The following is a 13,839-nucleotide window of genomic DNA, read 5'->3' on the forward strand; positions in this document are numbered from 1 at the left end:
CTTACATAACAATTTAACCAATTTCTATTAATCTGTATATTGCCACGTGGTTCTGGCTTACTGGGTAAGGTTCTGGCACCTGTCTGCAGTGGGGATACATGGCATCTCTCTGACTCTGCCTCCTTTCTTCCAGCATTCAGTTTAATTTTCCACACCTAGTTCTGTTCCCCTATAGCTCTGCAATAGGCCCAAAGCAGTTTCTTTATTAACCAATAATATTTACAGCATACTGAGGGAAATTCCACATCACCTCCTCTTTTCTGTTTAAACAAAAAGGTTTTAACTTTAACATAGTAAAATTCCATATAACAAAACAGATATCAAGGAAGAATTATAGTTACAATATTTATATCTAGTTTATCTTTTATCATAACTAAGGAAAACTATAACTATAAATCTTTAACTATATCAAAGACTCCAGAAGGATAAAATATTATTTAAGTAAATAGAAAGTGCATTGTAAGAAACTTCCAAAAATTTAGAAATGACAGAGACTTCTTGCTTCTTGGACCCAAAGTTCTTCTGTACCATTGGGGCATTCATCTTCAGCCTACAGACCCATACTATTTGGCAGACTTTTCCACGAAACAGAAAATTTCAAAGATAGTTTTACCTATATTGGCAGTTTGTCAGTCACTCTCTTCTGTGTCCTGCACAATGTCTGGCAGACTCTTTCATGAGCCACAAACCCTGAAGAATGGTCTCACCTTTATACAAGTTCAGCAGTCCTTTCTCTTTGGTTCCTGCATGTCCAGTTTATCAAGCTGTCCAGGCAAGAGCAGTTTCCTGCCCAAATGACTAGCAAACTCCATAAGGAGCCTCTTTGATGCCCATCTCCATCATGAAGTAGATTAGTGCTGCCAAGAGCAAATGGGTCTCATTGTCATAAAAGTCCTAAGTTCTTACAAATTTTAAATGCCATATTCTGTAATCTTTGAAAGGTTTGAAGATTATCTAATTGAAATATGTACCTGTCCATGTAGAAAATCTAACTAACATGACTATAATCTTGATTATTACAGTTGATTATCTATTAACCTATATTTCTTAATTATACATTACATTTTCAAATAAGCTGGACAACACAATACCTCAATCAAGAGCAGAAATACATATAACAAAATTGACTTAAATTTATATCAATAAACAAAGATCCATACACATGTAAATCTCTATAGCATATTCCTCTTTAAATGTAAAGAAACATTTACAAACAATATTTGGGAATATGGGTGTAATTCTTTCCAAACTGCTTCCTGCTTTGTGTTGGGTGAAGTAATTTTTTGAGGGGTGTTCAAGGCAACCTTTCAGAGGGTCTTGGTCTATCAAACAATATTAGTCTGGAGGCAAACCACAGGTTCTCATCTTCTGTGGGACCAAGGAAGAACCTTTTTCCCAAAGTAACATATATATAGACTCAAACTTTGAAGTCAAGAAAACTTTAAAACATAAATATTAGTTTAGCTTAGTAGTCCCCAGAATCCATTGTCTCTCTGCAGTCAAAAAATTCAAAGAATACACAATAGTATACATAATCCAGACTCTGTGTATCCTCTATCTTTACATGACTTATTTACTTCAAATCTATTACTTTTTAATATTAATTTTATTATCTTTATTCCTTTAATATATGACTGTCTGTACTGTGTCTCTTTAAAGACTTTATTTTTTTTGAACATTTACCACTTTTTATAACTATACTCCTTTTCTTCTTTCTCCCAAGCCTACATACATTCATCCAACACTGTGACTTGTTCAGAGTTCTTTCGCATCTGATTTTGTGTTTATTGCACATTCTTAATTATTTCTGACCAGAAACACTTCTTAAAATGCTAAGTACTTCTTAAGAATCTAAGATGCAGCATTGCTAGAGCAAATATGGCACTTCCTGCTTGTGCTGCCCTGTCTACCATGGCGGAGATGTTTGCTGCCTCTGAAAGCCATGTACATTGCCCCAATTTTAGGCACAGAGCAGGTCTATGCTGTCATTAAGCAAGTTGTAGCACTCTTTTCACAAACCACATTTAAATGCTCAGAGATCATGTTAGCAACATTTCCCAGAAAGCTGGCGTTTCAATATGGTGGAGATTTTTGTCTGCTACCACTTAACCAGATAAACCTTTCTTAAAGGATCCATGCCTCTGCTTGCTTCTAGCAAACAGAGCCCACCCAAGAAAATGCTACAACCAAATAATGCTTAACTCTTCTCTTTTGTGTCAAGGATTCCTTTTTAAACATTATCAGGTTTTACATGGGTTTAGTCCACCATGTTGGGTGCAAATTTGTTGAGGGGAGGGCTGCTTGTGTGTCTCCTAGTTGCCCAGCAGTTCAGACTTGAGATAATCACAGAGAACCTATATTATTTTAAACAGTGCCTGACAGATTAGCTCTAATTTCTTATTGGGTAACTATTACATATTAATTTAACCCATTTCTATTAATCTGTGTATTGCCACGTGGCTGTGACTTACCAAGTAAAGTTCCCAGTATCTGTCTCAAGCAGGGCTACATGGCTTCTCTCTGACTTTGCCTCCTTTCTCCCAGCATTCAGTTTAGTTTTGCACATCTAGCTCTGTTCCACTATTGTTCTGCTCTAGGCCCAAAGCAGTTTCTTTATTAATCAATGATTTTCATAGAATACAGAAGAGAATTTCACATCAGCTTTGTTTTTTCTCAGCCTGTTTTTGACTATTTTCTAGTTATTAATATGTAAATAAATTATTTTGTATGAAAATGGAAGAATAATTAGGATTAAACTTTGGAAAAGAATAGCTACTTAATGCTACTAAATTTTCATTCACTGCCGTGATAAACTGATGGCAGAGGCTGCTTGTTGGTTCCTAGCTGTACAGCCCTGAAATAATCACACAAAATCATATTATTTAAATTACCTTTTGGCCCATTAGCTTCTTATTGGCTAACTCTTACATCTTAATTTAACCCATTTCTGGTAATCTGTGTATCAGCATGTGGCTGTGGCTTATTGACTTAAGTTCTGGTGTCTGTCTCCAGTGGGGCTACATGGCTCCTCCCTAACTCCTCCTTCTTTCTCCCAGAATTCAGATTAGTTTTCCCTACCTACCACTATTCCCTGCAGAGGTTCAAGACAATTCTTTATTAACCAATGATATTCATAGGAGACAGAGGGGAATTCCACATCAATATACATTTTAGAGAGCATGATGTGCTACCTTATGATTTAAATAAATCAGTCATCATAGGGTGAAATAATGAACAATACAGAAAACAAAGCAATGTAAGATTATGAGCAATCATAAGACTACACAAATGCTATTTACCTAAGAAATTCCACATCTATGGAAATTTACAGCATATTACAAGACTGTAACATTACCACTGTAAAAAATTCTATTATATTTAAGAATTCCCTTTCCTACATCAGAGACAGATTATCTTTATGCATCAACCAACAGTAAAATAACTTCACTTAACTCATTTTCTTGTTAACCTGTGTTTCTTCAACACTTCCCAAGAAATGAGTTTACACTAGACAAACACTAATGCTTTATCTTGGTGTATAAAAATGATCTCTCAGCTTGCTACTGTCTCATGAATCTGCACACAAGACTATAGACATGTGTCATAAACTGTGTTCTATTGCTGTGAAGAAGAAGCATGATGACCACAGTGAGTCTTATAATGAAAACAAGTAGCTGAGGGCTGGCTTATACTTACAGATGTTTAGTTCATTGTTACCATGATAGGAAGCATGGCAGAATGCTAGACATAGTTCTGTAAAAGCAGTTGAGAGTTCTACAGCAGGATCCCCAAACAGCAGAGAGAGCTTTTGAAGGTTGTAAAGTCTATCCCCAGTGACACACTTCCTCTAACATGACCGCACATCCCAATTGAAGGCCACACCTCCTAATCTCTTTCAAGTCTTTTCACTCCTGATGACCAAGTATTTAGATATATGAACCTTTAGGGACCATTCCTTTTCAAACCATGACAGTGAGTTTGTCTGCTGCCTGTTATGTAGATATAAGATGCTGTAATGGAACTCACCAAATCTTAAGAGGATATCTCAGTATTCCAGTAGATTATAAACTCAAAAAAATTACATTCAGTTTTCAACTATCTATTGCCTATATCACAAGAAAAGTGTATTTCACAATGAGGGAGGGTTTCCTCTGTATTTTCAATAGAAAACTGATATGAAATTTATACGCTAATATCTGCTGGTTAAAAAAAGTTTCATAATTTCTACAACAGTTAATTAACCCTACTGTCTACGAACAAAATGCCTTGATCTCCTCACGGAATATTTAACCCCTTGATTACTTTCTGAGTTTTGAAAAATGAGGGAACATCACTGAATACTTTCCTTAAGGAATGTAGCCTGGGAAAAAATGTGTGTTTCCATTCCTTTTCAATCAGTCCCATCAGGATTTCCTAACTGTGAAAGCAACTTCTTGCCAATAAGTTTAGATTTAACTTAAAGACACAGTATTGTAATCTTAATCTTAATAAGTAAAAAGATTAAGTCTCTAATTAATTTGTGAGGATTAAATATTTTCTTCTTTAATAATATGGATATCTATAGTCTGGGGAGATGGCTTAGCAATTAAGAACACATCCTGCTTTTGCAGAAGACCTAAGTTTTTATTCCGGCACCCATATCTAGTTGTAATTCCAGTCCAAAGTGGATCTGATGCCTCTGGCCTCTGCAGACACCTGCGTTCATGTACATATATATATATATATATATATATATATATATATATATAATAATTGTAAATAATTATTAATAGCAATAAGTACATCATTTTTAAAAGTAATCAAGTAAGTCAAATTTAACTTTTTCTTCACTGACATCAATGATAACGAACAATGAAGCAACACATTTGCTAAATTTGGAAAAAATAACCTTGTCACTCAAATTCCTGCTTCCTGTTCTCTTTAAAATTATACCCCTTAACCGGAGCCATGACTTGTGGCACCTGCCTATAATCTCAATGGATACTAAGATGAGAGTATAACAATTTTGAAGCTAGACTCATCTTATTGAATGACATTGTCTCAAAAATTCATTACTGCCACTAAGCTTAAAACATGAATTCAATGGCCAGAACTAACCTGATGGAAGGAGAGAACTATCTTCCACAAGTTGTTTTCTTATCAGCACTGATGCCTCTTGTCATATATATGCAGGCTTGAGAGCATGCATGCAAGCATGCACACACACAACCATAACAAACAAACAAATAGTATTTAATAATTTAATTTAAAAATATTACCATGATTTAAATTTTTGAAATGTGTAACTGACATACATGAAGAGTATATTATTTATATAATAAGTAAATACTAATATGTTTATATGTACAAACAGAGATGTAGAAGGAAGGGAGGGAAAGAGACAGAGAAATCTGTATTATTGCCTCATATGTTCTAATGCAATGTGAAAACACAGTTGATGAAGATGGTAGCTGCATATTGTAAACCTAAACATTCACAAGCTTATTAACAAAAGATTTTAAACTGCCTTGAACCAATCATTGCAATTTAATTTCCCTCATCTCTTAGGACCTTTCTCAGCTTTTCTCTTCCCAAAAGACATTGTTTACCATTCTTATCAGTGAGATTTGTTATTCTATGCAGGTGCTAGTCACTTGGGCCTTAAAAAATAATTAGGGTCAATTGAATCCTTTCTATATTGACAGTCTAAAGAATTTTTTTTACAGACAGTAATCATTTTGCATATATACATGTACATATATATATACACAAATCATGTATGTATAGACATATATAGTACATTTTAATAAAGTTTTTTACTTAGGTATGCTAATATTGAAGGGCAATTTTTTAGATCTGGAAATAATTGAAAGGAGTATACATACATGCATGAATGTGTGTGTGTGTGTGTGTGTGAGAGAGAGAGAGAGAGAGAGAGTTCATTAATAGATATTTTCCTCAATAAGCACTGAAGATGACCCTTTAGTGTTGCTGGCCACTAACATGGCATCTATGGATGTATCTTGACTAATATTTACAAGTATTGAGGTGTGTGTTCCTGGCTACAAGATGGACAACAAAGATGGGAATCTTTACACATGAATTTTAATATAATCTTGTACTAAATAAGTACTCTTTATGATAATGGATTTATTATTTGCATGAATATGATTTGTCATATGAATGAATAAATGTTCGTATTTGAGTAAAATATACTAAAAGAAAAGTGAAGTGTAGGATCAGACAGCCAACTTGGTGATTTACATATTTATTTGAGACTGAGAGACAGATGGGGAGGAATGGGAGTGGGTGGGAAGACGGAGAGAGAAACAGAAAGAGAGAAGGAAAAGAGTGGGAGGAAGGGGGAGAGGAGGAGAGAGCGAAACACATAGTCCAAGAAGGTGACTCTTCAAAAGCACAAGTAGGTTGTAAGCTCTGCTCTGGTGCAGTTCATGACCAAGCCAACTGCGGGAGGTTCTCCTCTTCATATCAGTGTTAATGCCAAGGTGTTTATAGAACATTCCCTGGCCCCTTTGCTAATATATGCAGAAAATATCAATGTTCCTATTTAACTAAGCTCAAAAGTTATCTCTAGTCTTTTTTTTATCCCAGCTAAAATGTCTGAAGATTAGCTTACAATTAAAAATCAAACGTCTTTTTATGCTGAATGTTTTTTTTTTAATTTTTGACAAAAAAGTTATGTGATAATAATTAGCAAGTGTTAAAAGTTGTAGAAAATTTTAATTTTCATGCTCTGTTTCCATTCTAATTTAATTAATAATGTGTCCTTACTCTTCTTGTACTTCTTAATAGTATATGTATCAATGTCATGATTCTGTACTTCTACACATCTGATGTAATGTACCCTATTCATCATTTCTGAGTGAAAAAATACAAAATTTTTACATCCATGTTCTTTTTATGTTGCTCACTCTAGGTATCTTGAAAGATGGCTGCCCCTTCCCAGGATCATTTTGTGTAACTTCTGTTATTAGAGCTCATTCATTCCCACCCCTCTCATGTCAGCAAACAGGACAGTACGTATTAACGTCCTCATATAACTTAGTGATGACTTCTGGCATAAAGACTATATTGTCCTGTATTACTGAGACACTTTGTATGCCCCAGGCAGGTTTTCAATAAATTATAATAAGAGCAGAATTTGCAGCTTACATAGATGTTATAACTCAGTAGATAAATTCTTAACTTTTTAATAGGTTGTATATTTAAATATTTGTATGATAAATAGTACAAATACGAACATATATAAATAGTATAAATGCATTATGGACACACATTCAGATGTACTTAAAAGACACAGTAGAGTAATAAAATGACCTTGTGCAAGCACTACACATCCATGAGAAGGAGTTATTTTCAAGTGTCCTAGCATCTTGTTAATACGCCTAAGAAATAAATGCGTTTTGCCTTGCATTTTGATGATGAATAAATTAATGAATAGATTGTTAGAAGCATATGTGTTAGGGCTTCAGAAAATGAAAAATTCCAGGCATTTTACTAACAATCATTGTATTTCTATTTTGATTTCGTGTGTAAATGTAACATGAAAGAATAACAGAGACAACAGGTGAAGGTGAAGAAATTCTGACTACAAGATAGAGGCTGAACTACAAAATAGCCAAGTAGAGTCTAAGACTGAAAGTTGTTAAAATGTTGGGTTTTCTTTCTTTCTTTCTTTCTTTCTTTCTTTCTTTCTGTCTTTCTTTCTTTCTTTCTTTCTTCTTTTGTTTTTTTTTTTAAGAAAGTGGGTAGCATTTCAAAAATAGGTCCAATCTGACCTTCTAAAGATTTAGGCAAAGGAGGTAAATGAACAATGATATTTCTGTTTCAGAGTGAACAGGGGAGCAATAATAGTGCAGTTTGAGGCAGAAGACTATTAACATCACCAGGACTAGGTGGCATAATAAAGGAAACAAGGAGCAAGTGAAGACAATATGTCACCATTTATGACATTGTTTGATGGAATTGTGCTATCAAGTGGAAACATTTTCCAGAGAAAGTGAATGGATTTGTGCTGATTTTATTAGGAGCTTCTTTGGCCTTCTCTACCACATCAGTAACTGTTTTCTATGTATATTTCAATATAACAGAATTTGAAATCATTTAAGTGTTCTTTTTTAAACATTAATTTGGATAATGAATTTTATGGATTAACCCTCATAGGCTAATATTTGAGTGCTTGGATGTTAGGGAGTAGCAGTACTTGGGAGGGAAGAGGGAGTGTTACCTTGTTGGAGGAAGTGTGTCTCTGGGGGTGGGTTTTGGGTTTTCAACAGCCCAAGCCAGGCACAGCGTTTCTCTCTTCTTGTTAGCTGCTGTTCTCTCAGCTACTTCTCCAGCACCATGTCAGCCTGTATGCTACCATTCTCCCTGCCATCATGACAATAAAATAAAACTCAGAACAGTAAGCAAGCACCAATTAAATGCTTTTTTTCTTAATACTCGCTGTGGTCATTGTGTCTCCTCACAATAGAACACTGATTAAGACAGACAGGTGTATGTGTTCAACTGACTCAGTGAGTAAAAGACCTAGCATATCATAGCCATTATGTCAGTTCTGTGAAGCCTTGTTTAAAAAAAATGTGTAGAAATTTAAAATGTGGGTACTGAGAACATAGCATAGACGCCAGCCTCGTATCAAATAACCCTCCATAAGTGGTCACCCCACAGTCTGACCAACTAAGTAAACACTTCTCACCTCTGCAAACAATGCATAATTATCACCACTGTGTGTGTGTGTGTGTGTGTGTGTGTGTGTGTGTGTGTGTGTGTGTGTGATTGAGTGTGTGTGTGTGTGTGTTGGTTGTAAAGTTTTTGCATAAAAATATGGCCTTTAGGTTGGGTCATATGATAGACATTTTCCGAAGTCAGCAGATGTAGTTACTTTTCTTTTTTAGTTTGAAACATTTTGTTTATAGTTTTATTAGCTCATTTCTCTAGCTAAACTTTTCAGCACTTTTTAAAAAGAGGTAGTGGAGTTACACATGGTCCTTTCCTTTTAGGAAATCTTACAGGACATCTTCAAGAATGCCTCCACTGATATGACAGTAGTTGAAGAATTTTTAGACAAATATGTAATTGTTATAAATCCACTCTATACATACAATCTGAGATGGAATTTCAAATAAGTTGCTCTTTCTTAATGTCCGGTTTTGCTGTTCTTACTGTTTTTGCTTGTTAATAGAACATTGTTGACAAATTCACACACAGTGAATAAGCCTTGCAAGTCATGTATACATGCTACTTGGTCATTATATTTGGTTATTTACTGTGTGGTTGGTTTGGGTTTGCTAGAATTTTCCTCTTCCTTTAATATTCCCTTTATTTTTCCTCTTCCATTAATTTTTCCTTCCTTTCCCACCCCTGCCTTTCCTTCCATTCTCTCCTGTCCTCTCGCCTCCTCCTGTCCTCTCCTTTCCTTTTCTTCTTCTCATTTCTTCTATGTCTCCTTTCCCCCTCTTTCTTTTTTTGCCCTCTCTCTGAGTATTTATACAGTCTTTTGTCTCATTTTTAGATAGTATTCTTCTCAGAATATGTTTGAAAATATTTTCAATTCTTCTAGATTTGGGAAGACATTAGGAAGCCTTGACTTTCTTTCTTCTTTAAGGTTTTGGTGGGAACAATATGAGAAGAAACTGGTTTTATGTTTTCATCCATTAGATTTTTTATCTTTGAATAACTTATTCAATGCCTATCCAAAATTCTGGCTAATAGACATACATTTTTCTATTACTTCTAAATGATTACTCATCAACATTAAAACTATGCATGTCTCAAGTTTACTTACTATTTTATGTTATCTAGTTTGTATATGTTGAATAATAAGCTTATAGTTTTTTTCTAAATTTGAGTCATCTAATATAATGACTCTGATGACTCTGTTATTTATTATTTCACAGATTATTATGGTACTTAATATTAAAGTAACCAACCACAGTATTTAATTCTGATTTTAATTATATATATATATGTGTGTGTGTGTGTGTGTGTGTGTGTGTGTGTGTGTATATATACTATATGTATAATATGAATGTGTGTGTCTGTATGCTTATTTGGGACTACCAAGGCATTTTGTTGCTTCATTGTTCTCTCTTCAGAAAATAAGATAAATAAACTATATATATAAGAGAAAAATTCTTATATTTCTGTGAAAATGGAGCTAAAGATGTAACCATGAGTAGGAATTTTTATAGTACCATAAAAATTCAGTGTAACTATAAATTTATGCTGCTGAAAATGTCGAAATTTATGGCACCTTCTACAAGGACATCTTTTAAAATAATGCTAAAAGTTGATGCAGCAACTTTTATTTTGTCAAAAAGTGAAATATTAAAACATACACATTTTCTCTAATATTTTGAAGCTTGTAGTGTGGATGATTAATTTCTTAAACACTCAAGTCACATCAAGGTTCAGTGGATATTTGGAATCAGTTCAGTCAAGAATTAACAAGCATGAACCATGATCATGTATTATTCAAATGTAAAAATTAATTGAAACATATAAGTAACATTTATTTATATTACATGTAATAGAAACTTTAATGTCTGATATAATCATTAATGCTACAAGCACAGAGAGATGTTTATTTAGGAATTAAAGATAATCACAGGTTTTTTGACCTACTTTATATCAATGTATTTTCATTAGTTTCATTTGTTCAGGTAAGTTTATTAACTATATTAATGAGATTCTTCCTAATATTTTCCAATTCTGTTAAATACTGGAAAAGGACTTTTTCCTTTTCATTTTGTTTCATTATTTTCACTATCATTATTTGTTATATTTTGAGGGATAGATAAAATGTGTTATTATTATAGTGTGTGGCGTGATAGAAAAAGCATGCCACAATGTCCGTGGAGATCAGAAGACAACTTTCTGGAGTGGTTTTTGTCCATCAGTCATGGGACCTGGGATTAAACAGAGCAAGCAGGTACATTAATACTTTTAACTACTGAGCTGTGTTGTTGGACTTACTTTGTTCTGGGTGCGTGTATGGTAGGTGCACAAGGAGAGTCTATGTAGGTCAGAGAATTTTTTTTTTTTTTGGTAAGTGGAGTTTACAGATAGAATTTGGACTTCAAACTTGCGACGTACAGTCATTCACTGAGCAATCACACAGTTTAGCTTCCCTCTTTTAGCAATAGAATTTTCTTTTAAAAAGCAGGTAATCTTATTAAAAGACTTATTTCTGGCAACTACAGAGGACGCATAGAAATTGTACATTTCCCTCGGTGAAGTATTGCTTTGTAGTTATTATGCATGTTTGGACGATATGGTGGAAGGTGTGAAATTGACAAAGATTTCACACACAAAGAGAACTCTGTTTTTCCTTTCCATGGTTGAGCCACTGGAAATCAAGGAAGCTCAACCTACCACGCAGAAATGGTGTGATGGTAGTTATTAGAGTAACAACCCCAATCCACCCTCAGAGAGACGCCTTGAGTGCCAGCAACTCTGACAATCCCTACACAGGTAACAGTGTGCTACGAGTTTTATTCCAACTTTAAGCAGTCACATTCAATGATGTTGTAAACCATAGATAAAATAAATGCATGACTCTTAACTTTCTGGCATGAACATGTGATGTTGTGATATTAGGGATGATTATTATAGATAAGATGCTTAGACCTCAGATTGACACATGCACATAACTTCTGAGAATTTATTGAATTGTCCAGGCTCCCAGCAACAAATTGATATCTCTGTACGTAATAAAAATAAATTACTGCCTCTAGGATGCTGAAATAGACATGCACTTATATTTTCTGTCACTAAGTATTACTAAGATATTTTGACATTACATTAAAAAGCAAGAAAAGTGAGAATTGAAGGCAGAAAGAATATTTGCTCTGGTCATTTGGGCACAAGGAACAAGTAGGTGTGAAATTCCCATGATTTTATTCTGTCCTGATGTTATCAGCCTGCGATTTATAGATGGACAGAAAAAAATACTCTAGTGGGGCCTGATTTCTGTAGTCAAAAGGCTAGGAAATTTGTATTGCTTATGCAAAAAATGTGAAGACATAAAGACACAGAACATCTTAGACATTGAAAGTAGCTAAGGTAGATGGGATTGTAGTTTAAGTGTGAAATGATCTCTGTTGGCTGATGTCACATTTAGACACCATGGCTGGTGCTTTTGAGTAGTTGTGGATAAGTTATAAAGCAATATTTACCTGATTGAGTAGTCTTCAAAATAGTTTTCAGAGCTTTCTGTCCCTGGTTTCTCCCTCTTCCTCTCTCTGCAAGGAGACTAACAGACTTCCCCATCACATGCCAACATCCATGATGTTCTACACAGGTGACTAGCATGAGGTTCCCGTTGGGTGAGAAAAGTATTCTGTAGCACTGTATTCCTGATGGTAGCAAGTCTACTAAACTGCACCCTATAATATAGAGAAGATAAATCTAGTTATATACGCTTATCAAATAAAAAAGAAAAGTACATTTGAGTACAAATGGATAACTCCATTTTCTTAAATAGCTTACACATATTAACAGGCAATTAATGGGAAAAGCTAAAGTTTCCAAAACCATAGTCTCATCTATAAGTCTTCCAACATAGCTTACATACATTTCAAAAACTAAAAAAAAAGCAGAAATGACAATTACCTAGATCTTTATTATTTTTCAACACACACACGCAAAGATGTGGGTGATGACTTTGTAAAATACATTGACTTTTATTATTTGACACTAATAATAATAATAATAATATTATTATTATTAATCGCTATGTTACAAAATTACTAGTGGACAATTTAAGAAAAATTAAAGATACAATGATATATAGTCTGAAAGGAATGGATGGGACCCTGAAAAACAGGCAAATCATCAATAATAATCAGGAAAGGCCCTAAAATGTTAATTAAAGTGCAGTTCAGAGAAAAGAAATATCTGCCTTTGAAGAATAGGATTATAGACACACCATGCGGGGCCTGACTTTTCATATGGGTACTAGGAATATGAGCCCCACACATTCATGGAAAGCTCTCTACCCACTGATTCATCCCTCCACCTCTCACTTACCTTCTAAAGAAACATCCATGTATTTTGACATTTGAGATATAACAGGTGGATGGTTAGAAATAATAAAAATAATACTCTGAAAGGTGCAAACATTTTTGAGAAATTATAAAGTGCTAGAGATCGCATTCTAATACTTATGGGATGGATAAGTTAGAACTTGCTTAAGTTGTCAGGAAGAGATATGTGAATACATTCATATGAAGGTGGATAAATATTAACTAATTAAAAAAGGAAATTGCAGATTTAGTTTTAAGTACATTTACTGTAATAAATAAAGATGCATAGAGATAGTTTTTAAATGCAGGACTTAGCAGGAGAATGATGGATAACACAATGCTTTTGAAGTAAGATTGCCATAATAATAAATTTAAGAAGAAATGCATTAATGTAAAAGGACAGAACACTTTGCATTGGTATTAGCAATTAATATATTAAATTATATCATAAGAGACACTGAATGAAAAAATCTGAGGAGCAAGGCAATATATTTAACATACATGTATAGATAAATCTTTAAAGAAGAAATATAAACTGTTTTGCTCATATTTATAAAGAAAATTCCCCACTATATCCCTTCTCTACTATATACCCAGATGAAGATAAAAGAGACCTTTCTACTACTTAGAAGACGGCATGATGTGTTTATCAATGAATCAAGTTCTGAATTTTAACATACTTTCTCCATAACTTTATTGTTTATTAATACACTACCTCTGCACAATACTGCTCTAATATGCCCAAATAAAAGCTTATATATTAATGCAATCATGCATATATCCTTGGATATGTAATCAGTTGGAATTTACT

Source organism: Microtus oregoni, unplaced genomic scaffold (genome assembly GCF_018167655.1).
Source record: "Microtus oregoni isolate MIOR12 unplaced genomic scaffold, Mior012 000002F_ref0000024, whole genome shotgun sequence".
In the NCBI taxonomy this organism is placed as follows: domain Eukaryota; kingdom Metazoa; phylum Chordata; class Mammalia; order Rodentia; family Cricetidae; genus Microtus; species Microtus oregoni.